This window comes from Canis aureus, chromosome 13 (assembly GCF_053574225.1).
Source record: "Canis aureus isolate CA01 chromosome 13, VMU_Caureus_v.1.0, whole genome shotgun sequence".
NCBI classification, from domain to species: Eukaryota; Metazoa; Chordata; class Mammalia; order Carnivora; family Canidae; genus Canis; species Canis aureus.
The window spans coordinates 44,879,343-44,893,967 of record NC_135623.1 but is presented as its reverse complement, the minus strand read 5'-3'; the positions used below and the strand labels follow the sequence as shown (position 1 = coordinate 44,893,967).

At 44.9% G+C, this 14,625-nt stretch overlaps 1 protein-coding gene across 20 annotated transcripts in view; it reads left to right on the top strand.

Annotated features, from left to right (window-relative positions):
• Positions 1 to 14,625, top strand: part of ANKS1B (ankyrin repeat and sterile alpha motif domain containing 1B) — a 1,050,493-nt gene that overhangs the window by 897,392 nt on the left and 138,476 nt on the right. Inside the window, exon 1 of one of the 20 annotated variants that reach the window (XM_077845976.1) lies at positions 10,867 to 11,135. The exons of 16 other annotated variants lie outside the window; for them this stretch is intronic. The gene's annotated coding sequence lies outside the window, so the exon portion shown is untranslated. Of the gene's footprint in view, positions 1 to 10,866; positions 11,136 to 11,519; positions 11,700 to 14,625 lie in introns of those variants that run through there. 3 more of the 20 variants (XM_077845978.1, XM_077845974.1, XM_077845977.1) reach the window with 3 other exon arrangements.

Below are 14,625 nucleotides of genomic sequence, written 5' to 3'. Positions count from 1 at the left end.
ATCGATCATCCCTCAACATTTGAATGTCCCTGTGTGTAAAGCCTGGTGGTGGGGCTCATGGGAAAATATAAACTAAACAAAATATACATAGCTACCGTTACACGCCCCCACCCCACTCTTGAAGTGCATGGCCTGAACAAAAAGTGAAATCATCCACGGGAAACAATCAAAGAATAATGTTATAATACAGCACCAGCTTTATACTCATCTTCTGGCAAATGCATCCACACATGCTGTCTATTCTAATTTGTGCCAATGTGGATGTGAACCTCAATACCTCTTTGAGACCCTCTCCCTATTAATCTAATCACACACAAAAGCATTAGTCAGTTAGTTAGTCCTTACTGAAGATTTCAGATGATGGGAAGGTGGGTGTGTTTACAGGATAAACCCAACACAAACAATTTGCTTAAAGCCCCATTCAGTATTTCCAATCTCTAAATAGCCTATTGTCACTCCTCCCCCAACAAGGCCTTTGCCCTGTGACTCCTCTTTCTTTACCACCTTCCTTCTGAGAATGATGCAAACTCCTCTCCTTGTCAGTGAGTGCAAAAGTTTAGCGACCTTCTTAAGTTACTTGAGTATGTCTGTGGCGAGGTTTCACCCTTTTTCTCACAGAGATTATCAAAATATTTCTTCCAAACGCAGCCCAAGAGTAATGCAGACGAATACAATTTTCTCCGTCTCTCTATTTCACACACTGCTTCATTCCATTCTCATAATATCCTCGTGACGGTAGTGCTATGTCAGTTTTAGGGATGGGGAGACTGAAACTGAGAAGTTGAGGATCACCCCAATGTAAAGGCCTTGCCTCCTATACTTGTTATGAGGACTAAAGAAGGGAGCATATCGTTAAGTGCTTGCCCCAGAGCGAGTCACAGAGAAGGAATGGTGGCCTCCAGTAACAGAAGTAATAATATTAGTAGACATAACAGTAGCAATTGCCCTTGTCCCGTCTGGCTTGATGGTAGCATAATGAAGGTCAACAGCAGGTTTGACTACATAGTTTGTAGGACCCAGTACAAAAGCAAAATGTGAAGCCTGACCAGGGGCAGGGAAATCAGTCTCCCCTTTCCACAGGCCCACCACCCCAACCTATGGCAGGCAAGTGATCCCCTCCTTCCAAGGGATAATAGTCACTAGGCCAGTATAAGCTTGATATTTGGGTTGGATGTGAGTGAGAGGCCCCTACCAGGTCACCCACCATATTGCCCACCAAACACACCATGAGATGCAGCTCAAGGCAGGATTGGCGGATGCCTTGCCTATCCCAAATGCCACAGGGTGGGTGACCCTTCATACCAAGACTACCTACCACCACCAGGGGAAGAAGGAGGGTAAGGGCTGAAAGAAGGCCACTGCCTTCCTAACCCAGTCAAGGCCACCTGACTGCTACCCCAGACAAAAAGCTGTGGTGGTTGTGGCGTAAGTCAAAGAGGGGAATCCGTAGGTAGCACCATAGGCAGCAGGAGGGAACAGACAGCCAAAAATTCATCCCAGGAAGGTAGGACCTCATGTAAGCTGAGTTCTAAGCATCATAACACATGGTCCATAGTCACGTTAGGTTTCACTTACAAAAAACACAGTTTCGAAGTTAAAAGTATTTGGAATTACAAGAGTGCAACTGCAGAGCATTAACCCAAGTGTGGGGCCTTCTGAGTGCCCTCAGGCCCTGTGAGACAGCACTAGTCACATGTCCACAAAGCCAGCTGATCAACAATGAATATGCAAGTGCTTTAAAAAGTCTTAACCCTAAAAAAAAAAAAAAAAAAAAAAAGTCTTAACACTGTGTAAATGTGGAGTATCACTGCTGTAATAACCATTATGCAAAAATAGTATTAGATCCTAGCAACTCTGTTGGGCATTTACTTAGTAACCCTCAATTCGTATGAGCAAAGGAGAGCTCTGATAAATTTGTTTCTCTCTCAGGAGGAAAAAATGTTTCTAGATCCTTCTGAGTGATAGGGTGAAATCAGAGTTTCCAGGGACATCCCTGCACTCCCCACAAATCTCTCTTGTAATAGACATGTCAAAGCAGAGACCCTGATTCTGCCACAGATCAGAATTATGGATCCTCCCCTAAGCAGGACAAAGGAACTCCTACCCTGGAAATTCCCTCAGCATCTGCTTCCCTCCACCCACCACCCAAGGCCTCCAGGAACATGGAGCTCTCTGCCACACACTTTCCATTAGCTCAGAATTTCAAACTCAGGGATGCCCCCACTGCCCTCCAAAAATTTCTTGGTTTTATGGGTACTGCTGGGCTGCAGATCTGACACTCTTCACACCTTACACATAGATTTGATCCCATCCGTTTCAATATAGCAGACCCGCAGGGGCATTTTTGATAGTTAAAAGAGCATCCAATGATTCAGAATAAAGCAGTTATTAAACAGTTTCTTGGTCTACATCATAATTAGAAAAAGCAGCTGAGAGAAAGGGGAGAAAATGCAAATTAGAACATTCTTATCCTCCATACCCACCGGGGACCCATTTAGAGCAAAGTAGTAATTTACCAAATGATAGCCTAATGTCCTGAAAGAGTTAAGGTGGCTTCCCACATTACTTCTACCCAGACAGCCTTTTCTGCTCCAGGGCTACGCTGACTCACCCTATGGGTCCTAACTGAGTATACAGACAAAAAAGAGTGGATTTTCCCACCACTGCACTACAGACCCCACCCTAGTGTTCAAACAGAAGGGAGTGGCTAATTGTTCTTTGGAATGATCCTACCCCCAATCCTCTCCCTGCCCCCCGCCAACAGAAATTTCAGGAAGCCTGTGTTCTTTCTTTCCCAGCATCTTTCTCTTGTAAGCCAGTGAGGGTGACAGCAGACACCACCACCAAGTGTCAAGCTGGGCATTGCTCTGCAAGGGAGAATGTTTTAGAGCCAAGCTGTTATCAGTCACGGTTCTGACAAAGCCCCACTTCATAGCAACTTGCCTGACGCAGCAGCTGTAGTGTCATGTGAGAATACATGAGAATGGGAGTTAGAAATTTTGAATTCTAGCCATGGTTATGCTACTTACCAGCTGTGTGACCTTGACCAAGTCAATGGACCTCTCGGGGATTCCACTGCTTCATTTATCAAATAAAAACAATATAACAACGGCAACCTCGGGTTATTGTTTTGAGGATTAGTTAAAATAGCATGTAAATATATTTTGTCAACTAAAAAATATCTTGGGGTGCCTGGGTGGCTCAGCTGGTTAAGTGTCTGACTCTTGATTCTGGGCTCAGGCCGTGATCTCAGGGCTGTAGGATCGAGCCACGTCAGGCTCAGCACTGGGTGTGGAATCTGTTTAAGATTCTCTCCTGCCCTCCCCTCTTTCAAATAAATATATAAACCTTTTTAAAAACCTCTTATGACTTTATTAATAAAGGAAACATTGGGGCATAATGAAAAATCATGGATCTCAGAGCCATACTACCTTCTGGATTTAATTCTGGTGCTGTCTGATCTTGGAAAATCACTTAGCCTCTCAGAGCCTTCATGATTTCTTCATCTGAAAAGAGAAAAGATGGTACTAAAGTAATGACAAAGACCCTCCACGTTGTTGCGGTAGCGCATATAAGGGCCTGGTACTTGCTAAGTACACAAGATGGGGCATCTGGCTGGCTCGGTCAATAAAACATCGTACTCTTGATCTCAGGCTTGTGAGTTGGAGCCTCACGTCGGGTATAAAGATCACTTAAAAAAAAAAACCTATATAACCAGAGTAGGTACTCAAGAAATAGGTTTCTTCGCTTCATGTCTCTTCCCCATTCCCATAAATGTCTTGACAGCTCCAGGCGTTAAGCTCAGCACCCTGGCAATGTCAGTGTCACCAACTTAGAAACCTCCATGAAAAGAGAGCTTCTCTTCTTCAGTGTTCCAGCAGAGTCCTGGTCCTAAACTTCCCTGAAAGATCCCCTGTGACTGAGTGACAAAATCCTTCAACTGGCCAGTGGATCACGGGTTTACTCAATGGTCAGCTCTTCTAGGATTTTCTAGGATTTCATGACTGAGGGCTGAGGAAGTGGGTTTTCAGTGAAAAATCAGACAAATGCTAACAGAAATAGAAGGGACTAGGTGTTGAGCAAGAAAAACAGTGGACATCAACCACAACTTCCTATCCTAAGATTCAGTTCTAACAACTCAAATTTATTTTTAAAATTTATATGTAATTCTTTCTCCCTTTGCCTATGTAGGGTATGTTAACACCCTGAATGGACACTGCTGGAGAATTAGCATAATGATATACGTAATCACCATCAAATGATAGGCTAGCTTGTCCTACATAAAATCCTGTGAAGAAAAAAAAATATATGTTTTTTTCATGAGTCTACATTAGTAAGTTTCTGTCCACTCCCAGAGGCATGAGCTCTCCCTCACTTGTACAACTGATAAGCACACTGGAAGGTACTATGGGAAGGACCTTTGTCACTTAGTTGAGCTGTTAAGTTGGAGTAGCCTCTTGATTCTAAAGATCTACCAGTTAATCCTGGGTGAACTTAATTCTCTGGCTGAATAATTATTGTGCACCAGGTAGTATGCTTAGATTTGTATGTGAATGCACTCATTTGATCCTTTAAGGACAAATTCTCCCTATTTCACAGACACAGAAATGAAGTGCAGCAAGATTAAGCAAACTTTTCAGGGCTTACAACTAATAAATGACAGAGTCATATTTGAACCCTGGTCTGAGCCCACGGCCTTATTCCATACATTATAATACCTCCTTGAGGGCCCCAAGTATAACCTCCAAATGTGCTATAGACCATATTTTTCTGAATCCAAATGCAGATCTAATGTCCTGACTCACTTAAAAAGGGTTGCCTGGGAAGTCAGGAACACATGCCCACTTAGTAAAATGGACCCCCAGATCAGGTTGCCGGAGCATTTTCCTCTCATCGCCGACCTTGAAAGTTGCTGCAAGTGTTGAGCACAGCAGCTCTACTGGTTAAAGGTGTTAGAAGGATGAAGTATTTAACATCTGTGTTGTGTGGCCAGAACTGAATCCCAGGGGCTGGTTGTAAGCAAAAGCTGCAAGTGAATGTCTTAGCTATGGCTCAGTGGAGCTGTACGTGGCTCAGGCCTTGAATGTAGTTAACATCCAAAAGAAGTCCCCAGGTCTTAATTCAGAAGACTGGGGCAGAACATTGCTGGCAGATGGGCCTCTGTGTTTACAATCATTCCCCCTGGATTCCAAGCCTGCTTGCCTTCAGGAAAAAGTGTAAATCCCTTCTGCTCACTCTGGGTTGTGTTAGCTGGGTAGTAAATATGCCCCTGGTTAATAGGCAGTCCATAAGTTGTTTTTAAATCTGCTATCCAAATAAAGGAATTTTTCCACAGCAAAAGTATAATAATGCAATAAAAATTATAAAATCTACGAGTGGTGGAAGTTAGCCGATACCTTATTTATCTCACTAACATCAAGCAAGCCCTGAGTATGAGGAGGAATCGTACCACTTCTATGGCAGACGTATCCCACCAACAGCCACACGCACCCATTTGCTACTCAAAGCCCTCCCTGATGCTCACCTCTTGTGGAACTCCTTGATCCTGTTTTGTCTCCAGTATGCAGGCTCTATCTCTCTGGCTTGTGTCCTATGAGCTCTATCTACACACACCAGCTTTGTTTTTTCAAAATTCAACACCCCGCTTTCTACATATTGGAAGGTAAGGCTCCACAATATTGTGATTATAAGTCCACATTCATGTCTTTTAAATAGTTAGTTCTGAAATGCCTTTTTATTAAACATGATTCACATGATTAAAAAGATTTATTTGAGGGTGGAGTTTTCTAAAAATTCTTCTAGCTTCGAAGTGGGTCATGTCTTATCCCACAGTATAAAATGGCGGTGCTATCCAGCGTTCTCTGATAATTCTACATGTGGTTCTAGTGGATGACATTCCATTCCCAAGCCTTCCAACTACTAGGAAATAAGCAGATAGAAAATCCACATCTCAAAAAAAAGAAAAAAGAAAAAAAAAGAAAATCCACATCTCTTGTCCTCACCTCGCTCCTGAGCTCCAGATTTAGAATCTGTTTGCCTTCTGCATTTGTCTATGTGGAGAATAAACTAAAATTCGACATGTGCCCAGCTTTCTTTTCCTTGTTTGACAAACCTTTTCCAAAGGCCTATCTGGGGTCAGAAGGTGAACAGAAGTAGAGGATGACATAAACAGGGTCTCTGACTTCATGCAGTCTTATATGGAGATCCATAACTAAACACGTAATTACCAAAAAAAAAAAAATTAAAATAAAAAAAAATGCTATTATTAGGGACACCAAAGTTACTGTGAAAGCAAAATAATTTTGCCTAAGCCAATACGGAGATATATAAACATTTTCCTAGAATAAGGAAAATGGTTGAAATCCATAAGGATAAACTGGGTTTACCCAGAGACACAGTTCCACAAAATTAGAGTCCATCAGTAACCCACCTTCCTATTCTTCAGCTCCTAACTCAAGGTTTGACATCACAAGAATTCAGTAAATCTTGATATAATGAGCAGAAGTATTTTTATGTCACTACCTTTTTAAAAAAAAAGATCATTAATGTAGTATGACAGATCACAGGACAGCTCTGGCTGGTGAATACACACAAACATCAGACTTAAAACGTGCATTTGTTAAATGGAATCCAAGTCATCAGAGTTTGATATAAAGTCAAAAGTTCTCCATCTTACTATCTCATTACCTCTTAATCCTATTTATATCCAAGAATTCCTCCCCAGACTTTGTTTACTGACTCAATGAGATATTTCCCGCTTTAAGTTTTGTACGCCTGGCATTATAATTCTGAAGGACAGAGGCAGCTTCTATATAAGTGGGTTTGTGCCATGCCTCCTTTTAAATAATTTTTAAAGTATTCTTTTCTTTGCTTAAAAATGATCAAAACAAATTAAAAGCTATAAGATAATGTTGGATATTAAGATAAGCTAACATTGAAATAAGAAAGATCTTTTTCCTTTAATATTGTTAAGTATGAGAGGATTTCTTCCTCCAAGAATCTCAAAGCAGTTCTCTTAAATATATAATTCCAGTTGGCTTAAGACCAACAGTCATAAATAAATTTGTATTACATCATGGAATTACATGTTGATCCGTGAAAACTGATCTTATTTAGTTTCAGATGCCAAATCTATTTGGATCTATTGAAAGAGGAGTGCCTACCTTTTTATTCCTTATCTTCCTAACCCTGGAAGTAACCATCATACTAGATTTACAGGATTCTCCTACATAGCTCCAGATTAAAAAAAAAAAAAAATCAACACTGGTTGCCTCATTTCCTTTGTTTTCCTGGAAACTTTACTAAAACATTATATCCTTTCCTGGTTGGGATTGCTATTGTTGAAGGTAATAGGCATCTATTTCTTTTTATTTCAGAACTCTTGGACATTTTTGTCAAAGTGCATACCTCGATACTGTGAACACCAGAGGTATACAGTAAAGACTTTGCTAAAAACATTTGAGCTAACATCTTGGCGGGGGGTTCATTATGCACCAGATACCACATTTAGTACTTTACAAAGTGTGTTAAGTTAGGGCTTAGCTCAATCACAGACACAGAACCAGTATGAGGTATACACCAGGACATTTACTGCAAGCTAGTGGCCTATGTAATTGTGCAACTGGCTGGGTAGTCTGAAATCTGTAGGGCAGGCTGCAACTCTTAGGCAGGGGCTGGAATTGCCTTTCACAAAGCTGCTTTTTCTTCAGGGAGGCCTCAGTTCTGCTCCTAAGGCCTTTTAACTGATTGAATCAAATTATCCAGAATAATCTCTCTTAGTTAATAAAGTCATCTGATTATGGACTTTAACCACATCTACAAAATACTTTCATAGCGACACCTAGATTGTGTTCGATTAAGTAAATGGGGACTATCACCTAGCCGGCTTGGCACATCAAAAAGAGCACCACATATGTGTAATCTCATTTCCTCCTTACCACAGCTCTGTGAAGTAATTTCCATTATTGTCATATACGCTTTACAAGTTGGAAAGATAAGGCTTGAAAAACTCAGGCAATGTACTCAAGATTAGAAAACTATTAAATGGAATACCAAGTACGTGAACCTGTAAGTCTGATTCCAAAATTGAGAGCTTAATTAACTACTGCACAATACTATATCAAAACAAAGGAATAAAGTATTATAATTCTACTCCTCTAACTCTATACAAAAGGACTCATATTAGTGTTTTACCTCTTACAGCCATCTTTAGACTTTGTAAGATGAAAACATTCAACATAGCCTTCTGGATAATTTGTTTAATGCAAAGAAAGAATACAGAAGATTGGAGAATCCCAAATGTTAGCCCTTTCTGATTTAAAATTGCTGTCCTTAAATAAATAGTTTATGTTAGAGAGGGTTGCATTCTTGATGACTTGTAATGGAATGGATGCTTTACTTTTCATTGGGATATAGGGAAATTGGGAATTGGCGCTATAAGAGCTATTTCTTAATTGTATCATGTTTCAAGATATAGTGTATTACTTTATATAACCAATGTTTTAAAAACAAAATGTAGATTCCCCCAAGTAATAGAATATGAAGCTATAATGCATAGTTTAAATAACACAAATTAGACATTAATCTATTTTTAGCAAAAACATAAGACTACTGAAAGAAAAACAAAGTCTGGCATTGAATATCCTGGGGCACCATAACATCATGGTAAGCGTCTGAACAAGTGGCAAGAATTCACGGCTCTGCCTCTGTCTCTAGTTAGGGTAGGTCCTTGGGTAAGTGACTTAACCATTCTTGGCATCACTTTCCTTTTCTACAATATGAGAGGGTTTCATAAGATGATCTCTTATACCCTTTATACTGTTCCAGAGCATTAAAATGTCTAAAATTTCAACTATGACCTAGGGGCTATTTTAGTGCCAAAGAGTAGAAAGTCATTCTTCTGTGGATTATTTAATGTTTTTACCCAAACCACTAGGAGTCTGGTAAAACCTTTATGTCTTAATATGCATACCTGGAGGTTATTGCCAAATTTCATTAGTGCCAGGATGAAGTTATTTTCCAGGTCTATCGTATTTAATATGTTGAGCTGATTATGCTGAATGGAGCACCTGTACCAGCTACCATGGACAGCTACTTACCGTCCCGTCTCCCTCAAGAAGTTTTCAGTCGCCAAGCACAAATGCTGACAAAGAATTAGATTTCCGTCACCCTCTAGAGGTAGCACAGACACAAAAAGACCTAGAGGTCCCAAATGACTCGAGTGCAGAAGATTTGAGAGCGTGCCTCCTTTCTAAAGAGCCCTTAGTTCCTTGCTAACAAAGGGCATCTTTTTGACAGAGCCCAGCATTGTTGCTAGAGAACAATATCCAGAAGAGAATGGTGCCCCCAGGAATGTCATTCTTCAGTCATTCACATGATCGGGAGACCAAGGAAACACTATTCCACCTTAAGTCTCATGTGTTTGGTGGTGTTGTGAGAAATAGAATGAAACCACCTGAATCCCAAACCCATTGAAAGCTGGCTGATCTCAAAAAAACCAGAGAGATGCAAACATGCCCTGGTCAAGAAAGGCAGATTATGTCCAATCTGTTTCTCTTTCTATATATGTAAGATGCAAAATCAAAAAGCCCCACAAACTCCTTCTGTAAATGAGAAAGCATTTCTATAGTGTTAAGGATTCACGGTCCGGAGCCTCACAAGCCTGGCCCTGCCTCTCGCTAGAGGGGTGGCTTTACGCTATACTATTGACCCGAACCTCGCAAAAGCACAAGATGACATGAAAATAGACAAAACAGTGGACATTTTGTGTTTCTTGTTTAGGGCAATGAATACTGTCCCTTAAGCACGAGCAGCAGATCTCCCTAAGCCTTTTATTTTTCAACTGTAAAGCGAGGATAATAATAAAACTTGCCTCATAGAGTTCTGAGAATTAAATGAGATAATTCACAGATGCCTGGCAGATCGTAAGTGCTGGGTAAATGTTGTCTAGTATTTGAAAATTAACTCACATTTCTCTTTTAGTGCCAGACTTTTGCAGTTGACCAACATCTTTGTTTCCTTTGGCCTGAAAGCACTGAATGTGCACTCTTAAGTTTAGAAACCGAAAGTACCCTGAAAACAAGCAGACTGGTCAGTGCTGTTGGAGTTCATCAGAAGGGCCGTCCACTCCCTTAAATACCTAGAGTACCTCATTCCAGGCTGTGTCCCACAGACAGTTTGGGTGCCGTTACCTTGTGTTCGGGCGATGGGTATCGTTGGTGGGAACCTGCGGTTCTTACCTCCAGTCTAAGTGGGCAACTCACACTTTTGGATGGAACGTGGAAACCCCAAAGGACTGGAGCGCGTGGGTTGTCAGATAAACGTTCATTCACATGTTACGGAATTAAGCGGTCTGTAAACCACACATTATTTTTATTTATTTATGGCGAGGGAGAACTAAGGGATTTTTTTTTTTTAATGGGGGGAAAGCTTTGTCATTTGAGGTCAGGTGTCCCTCCCATGAGTGGCATCATTTTGACGAGAACGAATTTATACAAGCGTTCGGAGGCGCACAGTGGGAACTCTGGTGGGAACGGGGGGGGGGGGGGGCGGGGGGCGGGGATAAAGGGTGTCTAAACCGTGGCAAGATCGTCCCTGGAAACGTCCGCCGCGGCCCCTCCGTGTCCCGGGGGCTGGGCATCCCCCTCGGACAGCAGCTGGAAGGCTAGTGGCTCGGGCGCCACCGGTCCACACAGTCGAGGGTGGCGGCGGCCTGTCCTGCGTGGGGAACTCGCGGCGGCTCGGCTGCTGGGAGGAAGCCCTGGGTGGCCTCGGAGCAGAGCGGGGCGTCCCTTCGCCCCCTCCGCCGCCGCCTCCTCCTCTCCCCAGCGGCTGCGACGGCAGTGACGGCGGCGGTGGCGGCTGCTGCCACCGCTGCTGCCGCTGCCGACTGGTCACCTGGGCGCCTGCGGAGCTGCCTGGCTGCTGCCGCCGCGCGGCCCCTCGGAGCGCGAGGAGGAGGCGGCGAGGAGCCAGGATATCCATAGTAACCCGGGATGCGCCGCGCGCCGAGCCCCAGCGAGTGCGGGAGGACCGAGCCCCCGCGCGCCCGCAGCCCGCCGTGCTAGGCGCCCTGCAGCCCCCGCGCCGCGCCGCGCCGGCCCGCGTCGCTCCGGCGGTCCGGGTGCCCCTGAGCGGTAAGCCCTCCCGACACCCCGGCCCACGCCTCCCGCCGCCCGGCCGCCCGCCCCCGGGAAGCGGCCGCAGAACAATGGAGAGCGCCGCCCGCAGCCCCGGAGCCGGCACCCGGGGGAGGACGCGCCGCCGCCGCCGCCGCCGACGCCGCCACCCGGGCCGGGACCGGCGCGCGCCGCGGGGGGCCGGGCGCGTGCGAGGGCGCGCGGCGGGCGGCGGGCGGGGGGCGCGGGGCGCGGGCCCGGGGAGCTGGCGGGGAGAGCCCGGCGCTCGGCGCAGCGCGGCCAGGCTCTGCGCCCCTCCCGCCGCGCCCGCCCCTGCCCCTCCTCGGCGCGCTCGCCCTCGCCCTCGCCCTCGCCCTCGCCCTCGCCCTCGCCCTCGCCCTCGCCCTCGCCGCCGCTCGCTTGCGCTGGGGGCGCCCACAAAGATGCTCAGAGGCAACGGCTAGGGGGGCCGCGTTCCAGCCACATGTCCGCGTCCGCGGGGGCCAGAGCCCGCCAGCCCTCGCGGAGCCCGGCTCGCAGCCAGCCCGCGGCCGCCGCCGTCGCTAGTGCCGCCCGGCTCGGGTGAGTAGCGGGCGGGCGGCGGGCGGCGGGCGGCGGGGCTCGGCTGCTCCCCCGCCGCCCGCCGCGCCTGCTCGCCGGGATGCGGCCGCCCGCAGTGCTGCGGCCGCTGGGGGAGCCGAGGAGAAGGGAAGCCGGGTGGGAAATCCGCGGAGGCTGCGGAAGGGGTTTGCCGGGGCATTTGTTGCAGCCTAGGCTAGCGGTCTCCACTGTGTGGGCTTTTTTTTTTCTTTTTCTTTTTTTTTCCTTTTCCTTAACGCGGTTCGGTTATTGGTTTTCCCTCACCTCCCACCCCTCGGGCTGGGCACATTTTCCCTTTCCTTTCCCTGTCTTCGCGGTTGCGAGGAGTTCCAAGCGGTAAATTACTGGAGGTCTCTCCGAATGCTTTGACTTTCACGAGTATCTATTTTCCAAAGGTCATTTGTGTTCAAACATCAAAAAGCCACGACAACCCATGTAATTGCGCTTTGGATCGCCTTCGAGGAAGAGACCCTGGAAGGGTCGGTGTGGAGCGTGCCTTCTCTCCCCGTGTTTTTTAACCACTGATTGCGCGGAGGGGGACGTGGGCATGGACTCCCCCGTGGTACGCCTTGCAGGGCAGTGACAGAGCAGCAGAGACTGCAATTAGCTGCTTTGCTGAAGGTCGGGTCAGCATTTCTGTTGAAATCCCAATTTCCGCGGTTGGAACTTGGATGTGATTTTTACTCCAGGCTAAAACTTGCCAAAGCCAAACAGGGACTTGCTTTTATAAGGATACAGCCACTGCCGCGTGGTGTTTTTTGTGGGGTTTTTGTTGGGGTGTTTTCCTGTTTTTTTAGTTGGTTGGTTGGTTCGTTAGTCGTTTTCTCTCTCTCTCTCTCTCTCTCTCCAAGAAAACCAGCTGTCTGCAAACATGAGCCCCTCAAACAGACAGGCAGCTCAGGAAGGCTTTGCATTCTTAGAGATTGACGAGAAAGGCTAGTCCCCGCCGCAGTTATCATTTCTCTCCTCTGAGCGACTGAGATGTTAGTTTTAGAAGACTAAAAATTCAGTCCCCGTGCTGCACAAATATGCCCAATATGTTGTATCTGTAGAATGGAAGCATACGAACCCTGAGTTCTTTACGAGTCTTAGACACTTGCATTAGTGTACTTGCTATACGGACTCTTGCATCTGGAAAGACAGGATTAGAGGAAGTAGTGCTGGGAGGGCCCCCCGAGGAATTTAGGTCCAACTGAAGACTTTTGTGAACGTTGACACAAGCGACTAAGGAAGTCTGTAATTCTCTTCTGAGAGTCTTTACAATACGGTAGATCCTGCTGAAGTTTGGAGCCAGAAGGGAAAAAGAAGAAAGAAAATTAGAAAACGCCTCAGAGGTCACCTCGAAACCTGTTATGTTCTTTGTACTCAGCAGATGAGCTTAGGCAAGGAGATGCCAGTGGTGTCTGGGTTATTTGAGTCCATACTGTTGATGGCTCTGTGACAAAATAGGCTATAATGACTTGCGCTGGCTTTATTCCACCATAAAGGCTTCTTCAGAAGTGTTCTGCCCTGTTGTTCTGTCGGTCGTGAGTAACTCTTGGTGTGATGACAGTGATCCTTCCCGTCTCAGATGGTGGAGAAAGGAGTAGCTGGTATAAATGAGATTAAAACAGATGCATGCTACCTAGGAGACTCAGTGACAATGTCATACAAAAACATTACAAAGACTTTGAAAGCTTCAGGTTGCAGGGGGAGATAGGATTTTTGGAAAAAGCAGTGAAGAATTAGAGCTCCCTGTTCAGGGATGGGAACTTTGTCTTGCGGTTGCTCATTGCCAAACTTAATTTTACTGCATTGGAATTACTTTACTTGATGCACCTCGGCGCTTTTAGTAGAAGCAATATTTTTTCCTTCATCAGTGATAGTAGAGTGACTATACACACATGCACCGGGAATGAGAGACCCTATATTGTTAGAATTCTACTAAAGGGAACCAGAGACAGACAACAGTGTTTTGCATCTACCTGGAGATCAAATCTCCATTAAAATAATTTTGAAATACAGCATGGTGCAAGATTGAGTAAGATGCCTTGGGGTGATGAATTTTTAACGAAACTGTATGAATGCATTTGTTTGTCAGCAATGTGGAATGACAATGGCTGAGCAGCCACTAACAATCTAAAAGTTTGCAGGTGTAAGCAGTTTTTTATAGTATCGAATTCTGATACCTTTCTTGCTCTTGATTTTGCTGCAAATGGTACAGTAGGTATGGAATGTTAGGGAATACTTTCTTGAAAATAGTAGTATTTGTTTAAAGTTACTCTGCATGTTCCAAATACAGTACAGATTACAGCACAGTGTAAAGGAAAGGCATCCCCAATAATCATTTGTGATGTTATTACTCTCTTGTAAATGTTGGCAGATATTTTGCAGCTTATTATCAAGTCATTCTCATTGCATCATTCATTGAATAAGCATTTTTTGGGTATCATGGGTTCCAAAGCAGGCTTATCCTTTCTCTGAATGTAAGGCAGACATGTTCTCCAAATGTCATATTGAAATAAATGCTTCGGCGTTGTCGGTGTTTATACCACTGGCAGAGTCTGTAGAGACACCGGGTAGAGTTTATTGATGTCCCTATTTCTGACCAGATACTGGTATCAACATATGTCACAGGAATATCCATCAAGCCAGTTAATGTCTCAGGAGGAATGAACAATTAGCAAAATTAATTTAGAGATCTGCTTGATTAAAGTCATTCATGCTCATGAGTAAAAACATTTGTATTTCTGTAGACATGTTTGGTTTTTACATATTTTGGACTTATAGCAGTAGCTCAGCCTTAGTATTTATTGGTGCCAATACCAGTAATCAAAGTACCAGGTCTTTCATAGGCCACCAGTAATTAATGGAAGTGTGAACAGAATCCAGATTTACCAGTTGGCTACCTGTCTTTTCCCTCCATGGC